Source organism: Chamaea fasciata, unplaced genomic scaffold (genome assembly GCF_029207755.1).
Source record: "Chamaea fasciata isolate MVZ Bird 193981 ecotype frontalis unplaced genomic scaffold, bChaFas1.0.hap1 SCAF_4, whole genome shotgun sequence".
NCBI lineage: Eukaryota > Metazoa > Chordata > Aves > Passeriformes > Sylviidae > Chamaea > Chamaea fasciata.
This window is the reverse complement of record NW_027094089.1, coordinates 54,470,683-54,488,970: the sequence shown is the minus strand read 5'-3', so window position 1 is coordinate 54,488,970 and position 18,288 is coordinate 54,470,683. Positions and strand designations below refer to the sequence as shown.

Sequence of the window (18,288 nt, the reverse complement as noted above, 5' to 3'; positions counted from 1 at the left end):
AAATAAAGCCACTGTATGAAAATCTTAGTTTGTACTGGTACCCATTTATTTGTTAAGTATAGAATGAGGGACTCCCCATGGAACCTGATTTTGTAGTTCTGCATCCTCCAGCATCTCAGCTCCTGTCACCTTGCACCTACATATGAGATGACTCCACAGCAATGACATTACCTCCGAAGTAAGAAGTCTTTTAACAGTTATAATAATGTCTCTGAGAGTAGGATGTATTTTCTAAGAATGTATAGATATGGAGTGCTGTGTCCACTTCTGGGCTCCTCAGTACAAGGGAGACATGGTGCTCCTGAAGCAGGCCCAGCAGAGGATAACATAGATATTAAAGGACAGAAGCATCTCTCTTATGAGGAAAGGCTGAGTAACCTGGGCCTTTTCAGGCTTCAGAAGAGACAAGTAAGAGGGAACCTCAGCAATATGTATAAATATCTAAAGGGACAGTGTCAGAGGATGGAGCCAGGCTCTTCTTAGTATAAAGAGTAAGACAAGAGCCAATGGGCAGAAACTGATACACAGGAAGTTCCACCTGAATATTGTCCAGTGAGGTGGTGTAGTCTCCCTCACTGGAGATATTCAAAAAACTATATGGACAAAATCCTGTGCTATGTATTCTAGGATGATCCTGCATGAACAGGGAGGTTGGACCAGATGACACACTGTGGTCCTTTCAGACCTGACCTGTTCTGTGATTCTGTGATTCTGTGATTCTGTGATTCTGTGATTCTGTATTATCCATTAATGGCAAGTCCATCTTAAAACATACAGTTCTAGCAAAGCAGCTTTTTTTTTTCTTTTCACAGTTTTGTGGGGATCTCAATTATTTCCAAAGAGAGAGAAAGGGCAGTTAAACTTCTTTGCAATCTCACCTCTTCCCAGTTTCCAGCATTATTTTTAATGATAGCTAAAAGGCAATGAAATTGGGATTTCATGAGATTAATTATAAATTATTATATAGCAGATGTCATAACTTCTGTATGGAAACACAGTAAATCATCTTGTTCTTACCTGGGGCTCTGGCTTTTCATGTATAAAATGTTCAATTTAGAAATAGAGAACTGAACTGCCTGAGTAACTTAAACTCTGTGCTGAAATTGTGACAATATCTGAGTAGGTTTTGGCTACCAAATAATCTTGTTCTTTTGCACTCTCAACTAATATAATGCATGCCACTTTAGCATGTCATCATTCCTAAAATAATATACCATGCTTAGGCCAAGGCTTATTAGCTTGGGCTCTGTGATATTCTAATTGCAGTTAGAATTTGCTCTTGTTGGCTTAGGCTCTCAGAAGAGCATGCTTATGCCTGTTATAGCATACCATTTGGTAATACCTCAGGAAGTAAACATCTTAATTAATAACCCCGCTATAACTACAGTGTGTATTTTTGCAATTGCAACTGTTTTCTCTGGTGCTCCTGTTACTGCCTCTGAGGCTGGCTTCCCTGGGGATCCAAGCTGAAGTAGTACAATCTGTTTAATTCTGCACCGAAGGAGTGTGTATAATATCAATTATTTTATGGTAGATGTAAAGCCTACAAACAAAGCTCAGCAACTGCTTAAAAGTAATCAATACATCTTCATGAAGCTAGTGGTTCTTAAGCCTTCCCGAGTTGTATTGTCATCACATTTTCTTTCAGTTTCAGTAAGTTTCTATCAATTTCAGTAAGTTTCTTTAAACTGTTTTTTTTTTTAGGTCTATTAGAAAATTCTATGCTTCTGTTCATGAATTTTCAATTTTATCTTTTTCTGTCTTCAGTGTTACAAAAAAAAAAATCTTTGTTTTGGTATGTTTGGCTTTGCCTTTTCACATCACACAATTTTATCTAGAAATTGTGGTAGTTTATACCAAAAAGGGAGTGAAAAAAGAGCAATTTTTCATATCAAGTTTTTATGTGGAAGAAGACTGGTCTGTTTCCCCATCAGTAATTCTAAAATTATGAAATGGTAATTATAAATTAAATTCACCTGCATCAAAGAACCTTATACTTTTTAACTCTAACAGATGAGTTTAAATGATACAAAGTGTGGTGACCCAGGTTTCTGCACTGTCATTTGATGGAAATGTATGCAGCAATTATATAACAGCCTACAGAGAAATTTTGACTTTCTAATACCTTTGTTTTCTTTTTTCAAGACACATTGTACCCAGTTTTCTGACATCCAGTTGCAATAACAAAAGAAGTTATGAATAGCCTACTGACCGTATGCCAAATGTTGATTTGAAAATAAGAAGTTGTGGTGACCTAGCCATTATATTGAAAGAAAACACAAAGTTATTTAATCTGTCAACCTAACTTGAGTTGAAGATTGTCGACCAGATAGATTCTCAGGACTCATATTCTGGTTATAAAATATGTTTCCAGGAATCTTTTCCTCCATGCCTCTATCACACTCATCTGTCATTTGTTCAGTCTCTGAAATATTCCAGATTTGACCTTGTCCCTGTTTTATGTTTCTGCTTCTCTCTACTACTCTTCTACTGGCAGCTTTCATATACAATGTGATGGTTTGTACCTCATTGAAAAGTCAGGGTGTTTCATGAGCAGAGTTTTCGGGATTGCAGCATCCTTATTACTTTAAATGAGGTCTTACAGATCTGTTCTTCAAGTTTAAGTGAAAAAAAAAATAATTCTTTCAATTTGCCTGGTGAAAGGAAGGATTCTCCTGAAGAGCAATTACTTTCTACTTCAGTTTGCAAGTCAACATTTAAAAAAAAAGAAAGAAAACAGAGCTCACATGCTATAGACTAGCCTGATTGTGACAGGGATGAGAATTATTTATTTTTTAAAAAATCTGTACTTGAACTTTTGTATTTTTTTATGTAGTATCAAAGGAAGCTCTCCAGTATACTTATATACAATATACAATATATTTCCCTAAAAGTGGGTGCTGGGATAAATTTAAGGCTTCCCTTTTGAGGAGCAGTATGGAGTGGTTTTGACTGTCATATATCTGATTTTTCAGACAGAAAATGCAACATTGCCATAAAGTCTTATAAATGTTAGATGCTCTTATGAACAGAGAAATTGTCTTTACTCAGCTTGGAAGGGAGTTAGTCCAAATGCGTCTCTACTCAAAAAATTTAATGTGGATTTTCTTTGATTTCTTTATCTAATTTTTTTTTTCACCTTCTACAAAGCATTTCTCACAACTTTTATAATGCTTCAGGCAAAAGCCTTTTCATCAATTATGCTTCATATCTTGATTTAAAGATATTTAAAAATAATTTTTAAAATCAAGTATTATTTTTGCTTAAATCTTTGGTTAAACAGAATGGTTTATAAAATTAAAAACTTTTAAATTCTTAATTTGGCTATAGATTTTATCTTTTTATATCATGTATTTAATGTACACTCCCTTTTTAATTTAGGAGATTAAAAAGAACAAATATTATGGACTGTTTTGGAGCAATTCATGTAAACAAAAGCTGCACTGAAATCGCATGTCAGTTTAAGTCATCCAGTATAAAATGAAAAAGACTTTTAAGTCATCCAGTATTAAATGGGTAAAAATACAGAATTATATGGCATCATCTTCTTGTTTTATTCTGCAGTTCTGTATTGACAAATTCTGAAATACAGTTCTGTATAAAGCAATATCATACGTGGATCGACACAAAATCAAACAACTTTCCTTGAAATAAAGAGAGGGATTTAAATGTGAGGTTTAAATTTGCTTTGTCACAGAGCGAAGTCACAGGGGAACCCTGAAATAATGAAGGGAAGTCAGCAAAGCAAACGCAGGTCTGATCAATATGATTACTACTATGTTTCTCCTTTATTTTGTGTAAGATGGAAGTTTTTATACACTCTATATAGTTTACACTTACAGATACATTTTCATTGGTACATGGCACAGGGAAGAATGCAAACACTTCTTGTTTAATAAACTGTTTAAGGTAGCTACTATGTCCACACCAGTTACGATACTTCCTAACTACTATGAAACCCTTTGACCCTTGTTAACACCTTAAGTGGAATTTCCAAATACGACACACTCTTGGCACTGAATTTTTATCTGCGCCACAAGCCCCACAGGCCTCAGTGCCACGGCCTAGAGGCCTCAACAATATGGCTCAGTCTGGATGATTCAAGTACAGCTTATCTCCTACAACAGAGATACCACAAAGACAGAGAATTTCATTTGGCTCAAATGAGACATGAGTAATCTGGTCAAATGATGATGCAGACACAGAGAAGGAAAGAGTAAAGTTAGGTGTAGCTGGACAACAAGTTAATATAGTGTATTAGAATTATTTATCAACATTTTGAAAGTTGATTAGAAGATCAATTTAAGTAGAAAACCAGGGTAAAAGTTGATGTAGTGATATTTACTGGATAGGAAGGACTCTATAGCTATGATACTTCAGTCTTCCTGACACTGAGATAATAAGCACTTAGAAGGACTGTGAGGAGGGAATATCAATAGTTCAGATAAGAAGTCATTAATGACTGATTGAGGACTTCAGCAAAAGGAAGGTTGTCATAAGACAATGCAGACAGTGTTCCAGAGGAGGAAAACTTAGGGATAAAAAAGAGGATTAAAGAAAAGGGGAAAAAACTTTCTTGATAGACTAAAATTATTCACAAGGCTTTCTAAATATAAAAACTAAGAAGAATTAAAAGAGTCAGGTATATTTGGACTCTGTCTTTTAATCAGGACAGTTTGAAAGGTCTTCATGGAATACTCAAGTTTCTCCTGAGACAGAGCTACTTTTCTCTGCTTTTATAGTCCTACCTCATAGCAAATGCTTACTAAGTTTTCCTTAATGAACAGCATGATGTCTGATTATTCATGCATAAAAGTTGCAACACGAGAAAATAGTTGCTTCTACGCTATTATTCTCTTGAAAAGTTTGTGTTCAAAGGACACAACATGCAGCACTCTCAAATTGTGACAGACAAAATTATGTGATTTGCAGAAACCCTAACCATTAACCTGAAAATCAATATTCAAAAAGTTAGAGTTTGACTGCCCTATGAATTTTAGATTTTCTTTAGAAAATGCAAACAACTATCTGTCAGCCTCATACCTAGCTGGGTAACAGAGTACTTAAGAAGAAATAGCCTTAGTTAGATCAAATTCCATTTACAAAATTACCCGGACTTCTTTGAAATTGTACAAAAATGAGAATAGTGATTTAAAAGTGCTGAAAGGCTATACTTTTCCTGATGAATAAGTATATTTTATGCAGGTGTAATTAGTCCACAGAACAAGCAACAAAACAAACAAAAACTCCACCCGAAGTAAATAACAATCAAAACTGTAACTTTCAGTTATGAATAATAAGGTAGAGATGAATAGCTAACAACTGACTAGCTATACAGATGATCCTTTGTTTGAATAGTGCTTTAGAGGGAAGGTTATGCAGTGGCAGGGAGGTGACATTAGAATAAAAAATAGAAATCATGTAACAAGATCTAAATACGGAATGTTAACAAATCAGCAAGACCAAGTGATTTAGAAAAAAGAAGAAAAAAATGCATTATCTGAATAGTTGAAATAAGTAGTTGTAGAACTACTTTAACATTTGTATTCTATGTGGACAGATGTCCAAACCTACAATTTGATGTACGTCAATATTCTTGCTAGTCAGTTTGTATGGACTCTTTGAATAGATAGTATACTAGTTAATGGTCACAGACTGCATACCTTAATTATTCTGTCAGAATGGCATTTGATATGGATGGAAGCTTTTCTTCAATAAACTGCAATTTTCAGTACCTTTGTCAGTGGGCAAACAAGATTTATACAATGCTGGTTCAAATATACCTGTGTACAGTCCAATACAGCAGTAAGCAAGAACAGGTCTGTAAGACTGTAAGTCCTTTTGGCATATAACTTCCTTTCCTGTGCATGTTGGCAGCATATAACCGATGACACCATTAAAAATAAAAGGAAGTGTGAAGGTAGATTATAGCTTCCCCATGTAATTTCATTCTTCTTCTCTTTAATCTACCATGTGGCATTTCATTACAATTATCATGATTATATTCAGAGACTACTATGATTTCTAAAAATGAAGATGCAGAATCTAAAGTTCTGCTGGTGGGACTCCATGCAAGCCACACTGCCTTGACTTTGGATGAGCTGCTGCTGTAGGGAAGCTGGATAGAATTTTCTGAATGTGGCCCTTAATAGAATGCCCTTCAGCACTCAGAGTTGTATACCAATGTTTCAAATCCTAACTAATAAATTTTATTTTATTTTCTCTCTCTCTTTTCATTTAATGAAATATTTATATGGTGGAAAAGAAACAGGTTCCAAAATGTAAGTTGGTGGCAAATTGCAACTACTGCTGCTGTAATTACATCCAGCCATTTTTTTGTGTAATTTTTGAAATACCAATATTAATCCTGCATATCAGTTCTTGTATAAACCACCATGTGGACTCTGACAATATGTGGTTTATTTTGGTATTTCCATTGGCAGTATCATTCAGCTATCATGTTCAATGAGGTAAAATATGTCTTTGATACTAAATTCTAAACACATGCTACTGCATGTATGAAATGTATACTATGTATTTCATATTTGAAAACAAGAGAAAAAGTCCTAGAGTTATCATATTACATGAAACCCTTTGTTTGCTGTCACATGATTGTCCTTCAATCAGATGAATTACCTGACACTGTCCAGGGAGAGATATATCCCAGAAACCTCAGTTCAAGGCATGATATCCTACCATACTACAGTGAAGGACAGAATGACTGCAGTATTTAGTAGCCTTTGTGTACGGATTATGCTAGCAGTAGAAACAAATCAGATTAAAACATCCTTATCATTGTACATAAACCAGGCAGACCTTAAAACAAATACTCATTCATCATCTGGTTCAGCATTCAGCTCCAGAATAACACTTGCTGGGCTGTGAATAAAGGCTACAGCCAGAGGTGTTTTCAGCATCCTCAGCAGTCCCACACCAATCATGGAGCCAGTTCCTCTGACACTTGGCTGTGTGTTGAAGAGAGGACTGCATGCTCCCTGGTTGATAGCAACCAGTACAATTTCACCTGTGAGCAAATTCAGTGAGGCTGTTCAGCACTGGGGTCCTTGCAGAATATATTCCTACATCTGTTTGAAACAACATGGTTTCAATCAAAACACTTGATGACAACTGTCCAGGGAGTTTTTACTTCAACAGGCTGACTGTCTACTTAAAGCAGAAGTTTCCAATACAAAATGTACTACATTTCAATTCATGAATAAAAACTTGGGGAACAGTCAATTAAAAACAAAACAAAACAAAACAAAAAAAAAAAAGTACAGGTGAAGCTCCTTCTCCCCTTTCCTCTCCTTTCTGGCATCCTTTCACTGCCACTGTCATTAGTCTAGAATATGCCCAGCTGCCATGTGATAAACATGAAAACAAGTTTGGGCTCTACCCAGTCCTTCTTGGCTCATGATCACACAAAACCTCCATGAAGGGGAAAAAATTACTTCTAAAGATTAGTGTTACCATTTTACAGACACTCTGAGCAAAACCATGAGTCAGGACCAGAGGCCACTGAAAGGCACTGCAAAGTGAAATTTAGGTGATTGTCTTCTGAGTGATTTTAAGTAAAACACTCATTTCCTCTGACATGGTTGCTGAGCTGACTTTTGCTTACATAAAATCCTTTGAAATGCTCTCTACTACCCTCTTTATTTTTTTCAATCTTAGTCTGGTTTCAGCTTTGTTCATTAAAAACTCATCAGTGGACTATTATGTTTGAATTCTGACTTAAACAGGCCACTTGGGGGTACTGTGATGTAAAGCCAAGAGAACAAGCAACATAAAAAGGCAGATATAATCTCATTCACAGCTTAAATTTGCAGAAGAACACCTGGAATATAAACGTGTTCTAAATATAGGACCAGGGTTTTTGTGATTAATTGCCAGTAGTTGTCCACAAAAGACAGAACTATGCTGTGAAACCAAGCAAAAGTGTTCCTTGGGGCTTCTACTGCTTTCCTTCAGATGTGTGGGGTGGGAAGGAGCACTGTGAAACTCACAAGAAGAAACAGATCTTTCCAGGGTAAAAAAGAGTCACGTATTGATACACTATTTATTTGTTGCCTTGTTAAGGTATGGCAAATTAAGGATTTATGCAAGGTTGCAACCTGGCTTAATTACCAGTGTTTCCCCATAGTTTTCTTATAGAAAGCATATCATGCCTAACCATTAATTCCATTAAGAATCAAGAGCTGTGCTATTTAAGCATATAAATGTGGCAAATGTCTGCTCAACTGCAATTTGTGCAATATCGTCAGGAGAAAAAAAAAAAAAAAAAAAAAAAAAAAAAAAAAAAAAAAAAAAGAGGGTAAAATTTCACTTCAAAACTAGCCGAAAAAAATAACAGACAGTAACCAGCACTGTTAAAACTGTAACAAATTTTGATATGTTGCTTTGATTAATTGAAGAAATACAGAAATAGTAAAATTGCCCAGTAGTTCACAGGTTTGTACTCCTCTTCATTCAAGTGTTGCAATTTTATACCACGGCAAAATTGATCATTGATATTTCAGGGTTATCCAATTTAATTAGACAAAATAAGCTGAAACATTGTATCTAGTCATAAGCTGAATCATAAACCCCAGAATGTCTTTATAATTTCCTACTGACGTTTAATAATTTTTTTTTCCTTTTTTAAAAAATTTGTTTCTCTGATCATTTGCTTAGAGAAGTTAATGAGTACAGATTTCTAAAGCATCCAGATGATTTAAGAAAATAAGATCTATTTCTAGTAGTATCCTGCTTATCTAAGAGAGTGGAATGTAAGCTACTAAGTAGCAACTTCTTGAAAAGGGGCGTTTAACTTTGATACTTTTGAGTATTTTAGACACTGGCTGTAACTATGTAATGTGCTGAGTACAGTTCCTCTCAAAATCAAGCTCACATTCCCTTGGGTTGAGGATTTAACACTTGTTCATGTGTGGAGCTTCAGCAACTGCCTAATATAAATCATGCACTCCTATACCTTGTAGTTTTCTGTAATGTGATGTAAGAACATAAAACTGGAAAGACCCTCTTGGAATATTAAGTCTAGACTCTTTTTACAGCAAATAGTCTTCTTCTGTCTTGTCCTACATAAGCAGGTAAACTTACACTTAAAAATAACTTGTTCCTTTTTATCCCTATAGGAAAATTCCTCCAAAATCCTAGTCCTTGAATTCTTAGAAGTATAATTTCCAGTCTGTATTTACTCATAAAATGTTTGCACTCATTTGTTTTTCCTACTTGTATAAATTCTCCTCATTGGTCTTTCTGGTATGTTCGTGAAGGTCAAAAGCTGAAGTTTTTAAAGTCACATTAGATGTATGAAAAATATTTTAGAAACACCTTCAGAATTACGTTAACCTTCAGAAAGATCTTTGTAGGTCAGCTATTGCAGATACTGAAGCTCTGAAAACTAGTTTAGTTTCAGCTGTACGAATCTTACCTGATTAGAATCAACATTTGTATGCAAGTGCAGGCAAAAAAAAAGATGAGACTTCTCTGCTCAGTCATTGCATAGATCACTCATTAATCCATTTAATCTAATGACTCCAAAAGGGCAAGTTTTTTTCAATGGTTTTCAATGAGTAGTCCTCTGTTTAGTTTAACAGCTATTCATAGATTTTGCGATTTGGAGCAAATTTTTCTTCAATGAATCACTTCTTTTTAAATATGTTGCCTACAAATATATGTGTACTCTGGATTCTACTTTATTTTCTCTACACACAGCCAGAATTTCTCACACAGCTCCTTTACTGTTTTCATTTCATCATGAATTTTTACTTTAACTCTCAGATCATGAATACATTAAAATCTTACTTTTCTCTTTTTGCAGAATGAGAGTTTTATCCTGTATCATCTTAAAAATATATTTTCTGTTTGTTTGTTTCACTCAGTGATTGCTTAGACAAATGGCTTCCAACACTCTCAGGGGAAAAATCCGAGGTCTGCAGAACATCTCAGAATTGATTGTCCTTATTTTCTAAATCCTGGGAATGCACAGGTAAACAAAATTTTTAATTGGGCTTTTTGTGGGGTTTTTTTTTTTGGGGGGGGGGGGGGTTGGGTTGGTGGGTTTTTTTCACATGAAAGCCTTTTTTTTTTTTTTCCCTTCCAAAAAAATTAACCCATCCATTCTGTCGATAATATAGGTTATGGCTATACCATATCCGTTCAATAACCCTCTCTATCTGAATTAGAAGTGTTTCAGTACAATAAACTACAATAACTTGTGCATCTCACGGTCTCACATGGCCTGGGGAAAAAGAAACTGACTGAGTTGTTCTGAACAAATTCATCACTGAACTTTTAAAAGCTATTTGCAAAAAGAAGGCTTATAACTTAATGATTTCATTGATTGTCATTAATATTTACAAACAGTTGATGTTGAAAGAAACCTCTTACAAAAGTACTGTTTATTCAGGTCATGAATCTGACTGAAAACATGATTTTGTTATGCTTCCTTGAAAATCAATTAACACACTTTAAAAGGAAATAAAAACAACCAACAATTCCCTTCTCCATCTGCAAAGTTTAGCATATGGTACAGTGTTGTTTAGTATTTGTTTGACTGAAATACTTTATAAGAAGAGAAAAAGAAATGTGGAACATCAGGCAGCCTATACTGAAGTGATTTTCTGGGAATTTCACAGGAACAGCTGAAGAAAGGGGAGCTTTCAATAGAAACTGGTAAACCTGACTAAAGATATAAAAATTCGATGGACTGGGCAGGGTTGACTTATTGGCAGTTTCACAAATTACTGTACTGAGCAGTTTATGATTATGAAAACACACCAATATTTCAAAGCTTTTTTCCAAGCAGAAATGGCTAAAAAGGTATTAGACATAAGTACAGTGTTTCAAGAGAAGCTTGTTAATGGGAGTCTCTTGTCTCTAAAGTCAGCAAAACTGTCTTTAACAGGAAAGCAAGAAATTATTTTGAAAGCAGACTGAGATTTATTGTTTAGAAATATTGTTCCATTAAAAGAGGGTGGTGATGAAAGGGGAAGAGTAGAAGGACTTAAAAGTAAAGAAAGACTGAATCGCGTGAGACATTTTTGGTAAGAAAAACAGATATTTAAGAGATTAAAGCTAGAGATAGGTAAAATATATGTGAGAAATGGACAAATGCACATGCTTTAGTTTTTTGGGTTTTTTTAACTATCATCATTCTGTGGACATTTTATATGTATTTTCATTCATTGTTTTTCCAAAAAGCAAGTTGTTTTATACATACATTATATGCGTGTGGTCTGAAAAGAGAATGGAAAATATTTTGTTGATTTGACATACACTTTCTAAATGAGCAAATCTAACATGCAGGACCAGAGCTCTGCAATAAAATCTCCATTTCTGTCCAACATAAATTCTGGCTCTTACCTCATACCTCACATTGCCCACTAGTTAACAAACCAGAATGTTTGCAGGGTTGTGCTTAACTAGTATTAGAGATGGTGAAGACCTTTTTTGTCTCAAAAGATCCTTCTTACAACCCAAATGCCAGCTCTCCTAAAGGCTGGAATGTTGATTAGAAGCCTAAGTCTGTGCTCTGTCCTGCAGTTTACAATGTGTTTACCATTCCTGAGCCAAACACAGTGTAACATAGAGTTTGTCCCTCAAACTCATTTTTAGGGCAGAGAAATGCCCTAAAATATAATTAAATTGTACCACATAGGTTTGTTATTTTACAAACTGTGTTTTGCAGTTGTCTACATAGGAAAGAATGCATTTCCACAGAGTTTCTGGCAATCTATTCAAAATATAATGTTGATTTGTTTGCATTCAGTATTTTTCAGAGTCAAAATGATTTTCTAGTAGTAAATATACTCTGTCTATAACTTTGCTGTAAACTTGTACAACCTTGTGCCGCCTTGTCCAAAGGCAGTTCTCTAGGAAGAATTTGTCTAAATTCTCCAGAGTGTTTGCAGTCATACAGAGACTTCTACAATGCTCAAGTCACCACAGTTTAGCAGGCCGTTTAAGGTAAATTTCTTCACTTATACTCTTCAGAATTTTCCAAAGGTTTGCTAAAAATTGATTTCAACATTGAAACTAAGATATGAAAAATGCATTACAACCTTCTCCCTCCCACCCCTAAAAAGATTTAGTGATCTCTGATGTCAGATATTTGCACTGCTTGATCATTAGGTAATGAATCTGGACTAGATGTATTCTGAATTAATTAGCTGGAGCATATAACTAGGTGTTTATGTAGCATTTGCCACAAAATTTTCACCTACAGCCCTGGTTGCTTGTGCTCATTCTCTTCTAGCATGGTGATGGTGGGAAGTTACCCCATACTTGTCAGTGATGCTGAGTCTGTCACTATCAGGATGGTCACCCTCCTGACTTGTCGATTTGTCATGGTTTTCACTGGATGATCTGGAAACAGACTTTGTTTTAAACACCAGTCACTTCTGTCAGTAAAAGCTTAAATAAAGTTACAAATCTTTATACCAAGATGGGTAGCAGAGAACTGTGCCATAGATACCAGAGTTTGAGGAAAATGTCAGGTTAAAAAAACTTTTTTTCCCTGCACGTCAGTGTTTAAATTCTACCTTGGTAGATAAACTAGCCAACAGGCTATTTCAACTAGGAAAAGAAATGCCAGGATTATTTGAAAGCGTTCAGTCACAGACACGTTGTGCTGTTTCTAGTGTCTCACTATGATTCAGACAGCAATTTCTGTCTGTCTTTCATTCAGAAGGCCTTGTCATCCTACTGATTGTAGACAGTGCACCCACAGAAGACTGCAACAGGGTTTTATGAACATGGCTTTCCTTATCCATATAAGAACAAAAAGTTTGATGCATTATGATGTATATTTATGTCCTTTCTTCTGGCCACTCCTGTTTCCTGTGTAAACACAGGAAAATGTACTTCTCCATCACATTTTGGCTCAATCATTGGGTTACAGTAAATGCTTTACCGCCAAGTCTGTACATCGCAATGTCAGTAGGCACAAGCCCCAGGCAGGGAGCTTCTCCTATTGCAAACAACAGCAAGAAGCCAGAATGTCCCTGATGCTAAATCTCTCACCACCATCATAGTTATGCTTGCTAATTGACGATTCTTTCAAGTTTACCTGTTGCACTTCAAACAGAGATGGGTTCATTTAATTTCTTTGCAATGCTATCCCACATAGAATCGGAGAGGTACAAATAAAGACTTCGTATATTCTTGGGCAGAGAATCAGAAACACCATTTGGAGGTTAGAGAAGAAGAAGGGTACACCTTGTTCAACTTTGTTCCCTGAAGAAGGTAGAAATGGATTTGCGTGCCAAATGCTTCCAGAAAATTGCTAACAAAATAAATTCTGACCAAAAAAAAGTTAACTCTCCATCTAAATACTGAAGTTTGAGTGTAAGAAATGTAATAATCTAATTTGCAGAGTAAAGCTGCATGTAATTTAAATTACTGATCTCAATGACAGAAGTTTAGTCTGACTATCAGACTAATGCTATTGCTGTACAGTCAAGCCTGTTGTGTAGTGGGAATTATTTCCTTAATTTATATTAATAATTAAATATTAGTGAAAGTTATTTTTACTTACAAGGTGTAGAAGCCTTGCTAAGGAACATGAAGGACAGGAACATGAGACAGCCAGCACAGCTTCACCGAAGGCAAGTCCTGCCTGACCAGGATGATGGAGTCACTCCATCAGTGGACAAGGGAAGGGCTACAGATTGTGTCCCTCTGCTCTGCTCTGGTGAGACCTCACCTGCTGTGCTGCATCCAGTTCTGAGTTCCTCAGCACAGGAAGGGCATGCGCCTGTTGATGTGAGTTCAGAGGAGGGACACAGCTGATCAGAGGGTTGGAGAACCACTCCTATGAGAAAAGGCTGAGAGAATTTGGTTTGCTCGGCCTGGAAAATTAAGGACTTCAGGTTGTCCCAGCTGTTTTTTAAATTCCATTTTGAAAAGATGAGAAGTGTGAGAAGTAATCTTGAATCTGATTGTAATAAGACTAACAACAACCACTAGTTTTTCCCTTCTTTTAATCTTTTTTGTTTATGATTAAGGTAGCTTAAGTCTCATGTATGACATCTGTTTTCTTTTCTTTGCACTTGAAACAACATGATTGAATCTCCATGGACTTGATGTTTATATAGACTTTTACAATTTCAAAATCTGTGTAACATATATGTTATTTGTTTTAGGCATACTATTTTAGTAAAGATTATACAACAGCTATGCTGAATGGGGAGAAAGATCCTAGGAAAGTGGCAAAGCTATTAGAGATAATTTTAAATGTCAAACATTAGGATTTAACTAGATGACAATTAAGACATTAAACAGAGCACAGTCCTTGCAGAGATCTTGACATTACTTTGTAATGGAAGGAGGATTGCAGACATGAGTTGAGTTCAAAGTCTTCTAATGGATGCAGGGTGGGGGAGACTCCATAGTCAATGTCTATGTGGTTTCTGATTTAACCCTTGAATGGCAAAAATATGCATAAATAAAATAAAATAAAATAATTCTAAAATTCCAAAACACCAATAAATAAAACTTTTTTAAAAACCTAAACAGAAATAAACAAACAAACAACAAAAAAAGAAAAGCAAACAAAAAACTAACAGATACACACATGGAACTGGCCATTTGGCTTCTTTTTTATTACAGTTTATCCAGCTCCATTGCCTGGAATACTTATATTGGTATGTCTTCACAATGTGATGCTCTTCATAAGCTAAATAAAAACATGAAAACACATCCACCTCCAAACGCACAGCTTGAAACAATAATCTTTAGAAGAGGAGACTGTATGCCATTTGGATCAGAACAACCAAGAAAAAACCAAATGTTAGGAACAACAATACACCAACTATCTAGTGCAATTGAGTGTGAAGTTCAATTTTATTTATTGTACGGTCTCTGTATTGAATTTGTAACACCCAGTACTTTAATTACTATGAAACCAGATGCACTAAGCTCAAAATGAGATAATTATTAAGAAATCAGAATGACTTCCACTATGTGTTTCACCCAGAGAAAACACAGCTATAAAATTTCATGTCTCAGGAGTGTTTCATGTTGAGATTTCAGTACTGACTCTTCAAAGATGAAAAAGAGTTATCATTTTTCATCTCCTATTTCTAGATTGACAAGGACTTAAGTAAAACTCCCAGAGGCTCAAGGGCAAGTATTACTATGAAAAACAAATCATCTAATTCTGCTACCAAACTCTGTAGAAGCATGGCAATATAGGGATGCTATTTGAATTATAAATAATGACAATGTCATTCTACTGACAGAAAATAAACTACACAAAAATGGTAAAAAAAGAAAGCATTTTAACTTCTTTGAAAGAAAAGCAATTTCTAATTCATATTCTTCTCTACTCAGACCTATAAAAAGTGGAAAAAAAGCTGGAGTTAAAGCAGTTTTGATTTGCTAAGTCTTGCAAGCATCCTAAATGAGATTAATTGGCAGTTGGAATATGGCTGAGGAAGGAAAGGCATCCAACTTAACTGGATTTTGCACATTATCACATTGGTGTTATCATGGAGGATCACAGAGTGGTTGAGGCTGGAAGGGATAGGTGGAGATCAACTAGTCCAACACCTCTGCTCAAAACAGGGGTAGCTGGACCAAAATTTTCAAGGCTGTGTCCAGACAGGCTTTGGATGGAGATAGTACTAAATCCTGTAATAGGTGCACATATATATAACAGACCCACTCTTGCAGCATACAAGAAGAAGGTACTTAGTCTTACCTGTACCTCAGCTGATTCAACAGCCTGTTAGGCTGACATTATGAATTGTCTTTCACCTGTATCCTTTTATGCACAGTAAACCACATCACAGGGACTGCTATTATTGAATACCTGGTTTCCAGCTGAGCAGACAGCTGCTGTTCTTTGACATCTATAATAGCTTTGTAATCTTCTTTTTTTAAAAGTCATGTTTTTATGAATATAGTATAAAACTCTTCTAATTTTTGACCAAAGAGACACATGCAAGCTCCAGAACAATTTCTGAATCCAACATGAATCCTATGGATGGCAGGAAACACACATACCTTTGAGGGTGTTTTCTATTAATAGCAGTAAGCGTCCAAAATAAATAGTTACTCTAAAGAAATCGTACTACATTGCAAGCGTATGTAGAGCTCATGCAGTCCTGCCTTGCCACAGAGTGCAGTGGGGAAAGTATTATTGCTAAACTCTCTGTAGGCATTAGCTAAAGTTCCATTTGGCAGCTTCAAGATTGAAATAATCAAATTAGACAATTAAGTGTTGGAAGGAGCTCCCAGTGAGAGTGATCTCTTCTAAGACTTTAGCTGAAGTCTTGCAGAGCAACCTCCCCCTGCAGTGCACTCAGATAGTCCATGCCAGAGATAATGAATCCACTGACACTTCAGAGAAAATTTTCCACTTTTGGAAAAGTAAAGACAATAGGAGGTAAGAAATATTTCCTTATATTCTCCACAGTCACTATGTGGATATACCACAGGAAACTCAAGGTCTTTAACTGTTCCCCTTTATCTTAACCACCTCTTTCTTGCTTGGAGTCAGAAGTATGGTAACATATACATGGCTCTGGAGAGCTGGGCTGCAAGGGCAAAATTGAAATGTCACATCCATTAGAATGAAGTACATATCACACACACAAGGAATTGCTCTTCTAAGTCATATGGAGAAGAAAAGAAGATTGTGATCTTTTTTCCCATCTGTTTCTCACTCCTATTTTGTGTAGGCTGGTGCTTTGTTGTCATCTACTTCCCTGAGTACTTTCAGGTTAAAACCTGAACTCATACTTTTAAATTTAGGCTAGAATAGGGAAAGAGAAACAAAGAGCCAGGAAACATGATTTCTTCCATAAAATAAAAAATGGCAGTAGAAGTTCACCATGTTTTCTTTATTCAGGAAAAAGTTTTTAGAAGGAACTCATCATTTTCTTTCTAAATTTTAGACCTGAATACCTTGCAGTGGTAATAAATAATTTTTTCTTGACATTAAATACAAATTAAAATTCAAATTAAATACAAAGTAAGATTCAAATTAAAGAAGAAAGTTTGGAAAAATCTGCTATTTCAAATTAGAGTCTCTTTACCTTACTAAAAAGAAAAGCTGGACTTCAGGTCTTTAGAACTCTTTATTACCCATGGTTTTATCTACATCTCTTTGCAAAAGGGACTCTTATGAGACAAGTCACAGACAAGTGACAGACAATTACTGCATGGATAACAGGTGGTGTCAAAGGTCAAGTCATCACAGTTATGTAGTCCTTCTTAACTGTCCTTTTAATTTAACGAAATTTTAAAAGAGGGAGGGGATAGGGGGACATTAAAGCACTTAATATTAAGACAGTCAGTGTTCTAGTATTGACCTCACTGGAAGAAATTTCTGAGAAGATTTTAAATGATCATCATCATCACCACCATTATCATCTTGTGTCCTTAGTATTTATTAATCAGCATTATGTTTCTGATTTGAGATTTTTTGAATACTTATTAGAGTTTACATTTGCTATCCTCTAAAAACTCTTTAATGATCATTTAAGTGGTGCTATTAATTTCATTGGACATTGTCATAATTGTGAGATGCTAATTTTATTTACCCTAACAATAGATAAAATCATGAATGAAAAAAAAATTCTTATAACTGAGAAAGCAAGAAGTGACTCCATGATATCTTCAGAAGAAAAAGTTCCACTTAACAAAAGCTTTTTAATTGGACCTAGCTGGTTTGCTTTCTGCCAAAGAAAACGAAATGACCCCATGTTGAGTTAGACCAGAACATTTCAGAGATTTCCAAGATAGATTGTTTTAGGATAAATATGCTTCACAGAATGTATAATGATGCCCTACTACTCTTAATTTTTGTGACCACTTGTTAAATTCCTCTCCCTTTACCCAGATGTGTCAGGCAGCCTTAATTATTTCAAGGTAGGTGTCTGGTAGTGAAACACATGCATATAAAACCCCAAGGACTAAAATCGGGGGAAAACAGATTTAAAAAAATAATCATTTTCATGGTGAGAAATCTTCAAATTATATGGATATATTACTGATGTTCAATACACAGGTAACAGGCTTACACAGAAGTGTCCATTTTATCCATCTTCCAAACTGGACAAAAAAAAAAAAAATCTCCTCCACCTCCATTTCTATAGTTTTGCTGAAGAGGTTAGAGTTTGTCACACCTGAAGTTTTAAATATACCTGTCAAATGCCAGACAGAAACCAATGACACTTGGGAAAACTAGAGTTATTCATGTACTGTCATTACTTGGAAAGATTCTTCTCTGATCATGAAGTTTTGATTAAAACCCTTTATATTTTTATACTAAAAACA

General features: G+C 35.4%; 1 long non-coding RNA gene across 1 annotated transcript in view; it reads left to right on the top strand.

The window, feature by feature from the left end:
* Positions 1–18,288, top strand: part of LOC136288927 (uncharacterized) — a 58,026-nt gene that overhangs the window by 24,721 nt on the left and 15,017 nt on the right. Inside the window, exon 2 of the long non-coding RNA XR_010720649.1 lies at positions 9,885–9,991. This is a non-coding gene — a long non-coding RNA (uncharacterized lncRNA). The remainder of the gene's footprint in view (positions 1–9,884; positions 9,992–18,288) is intronic.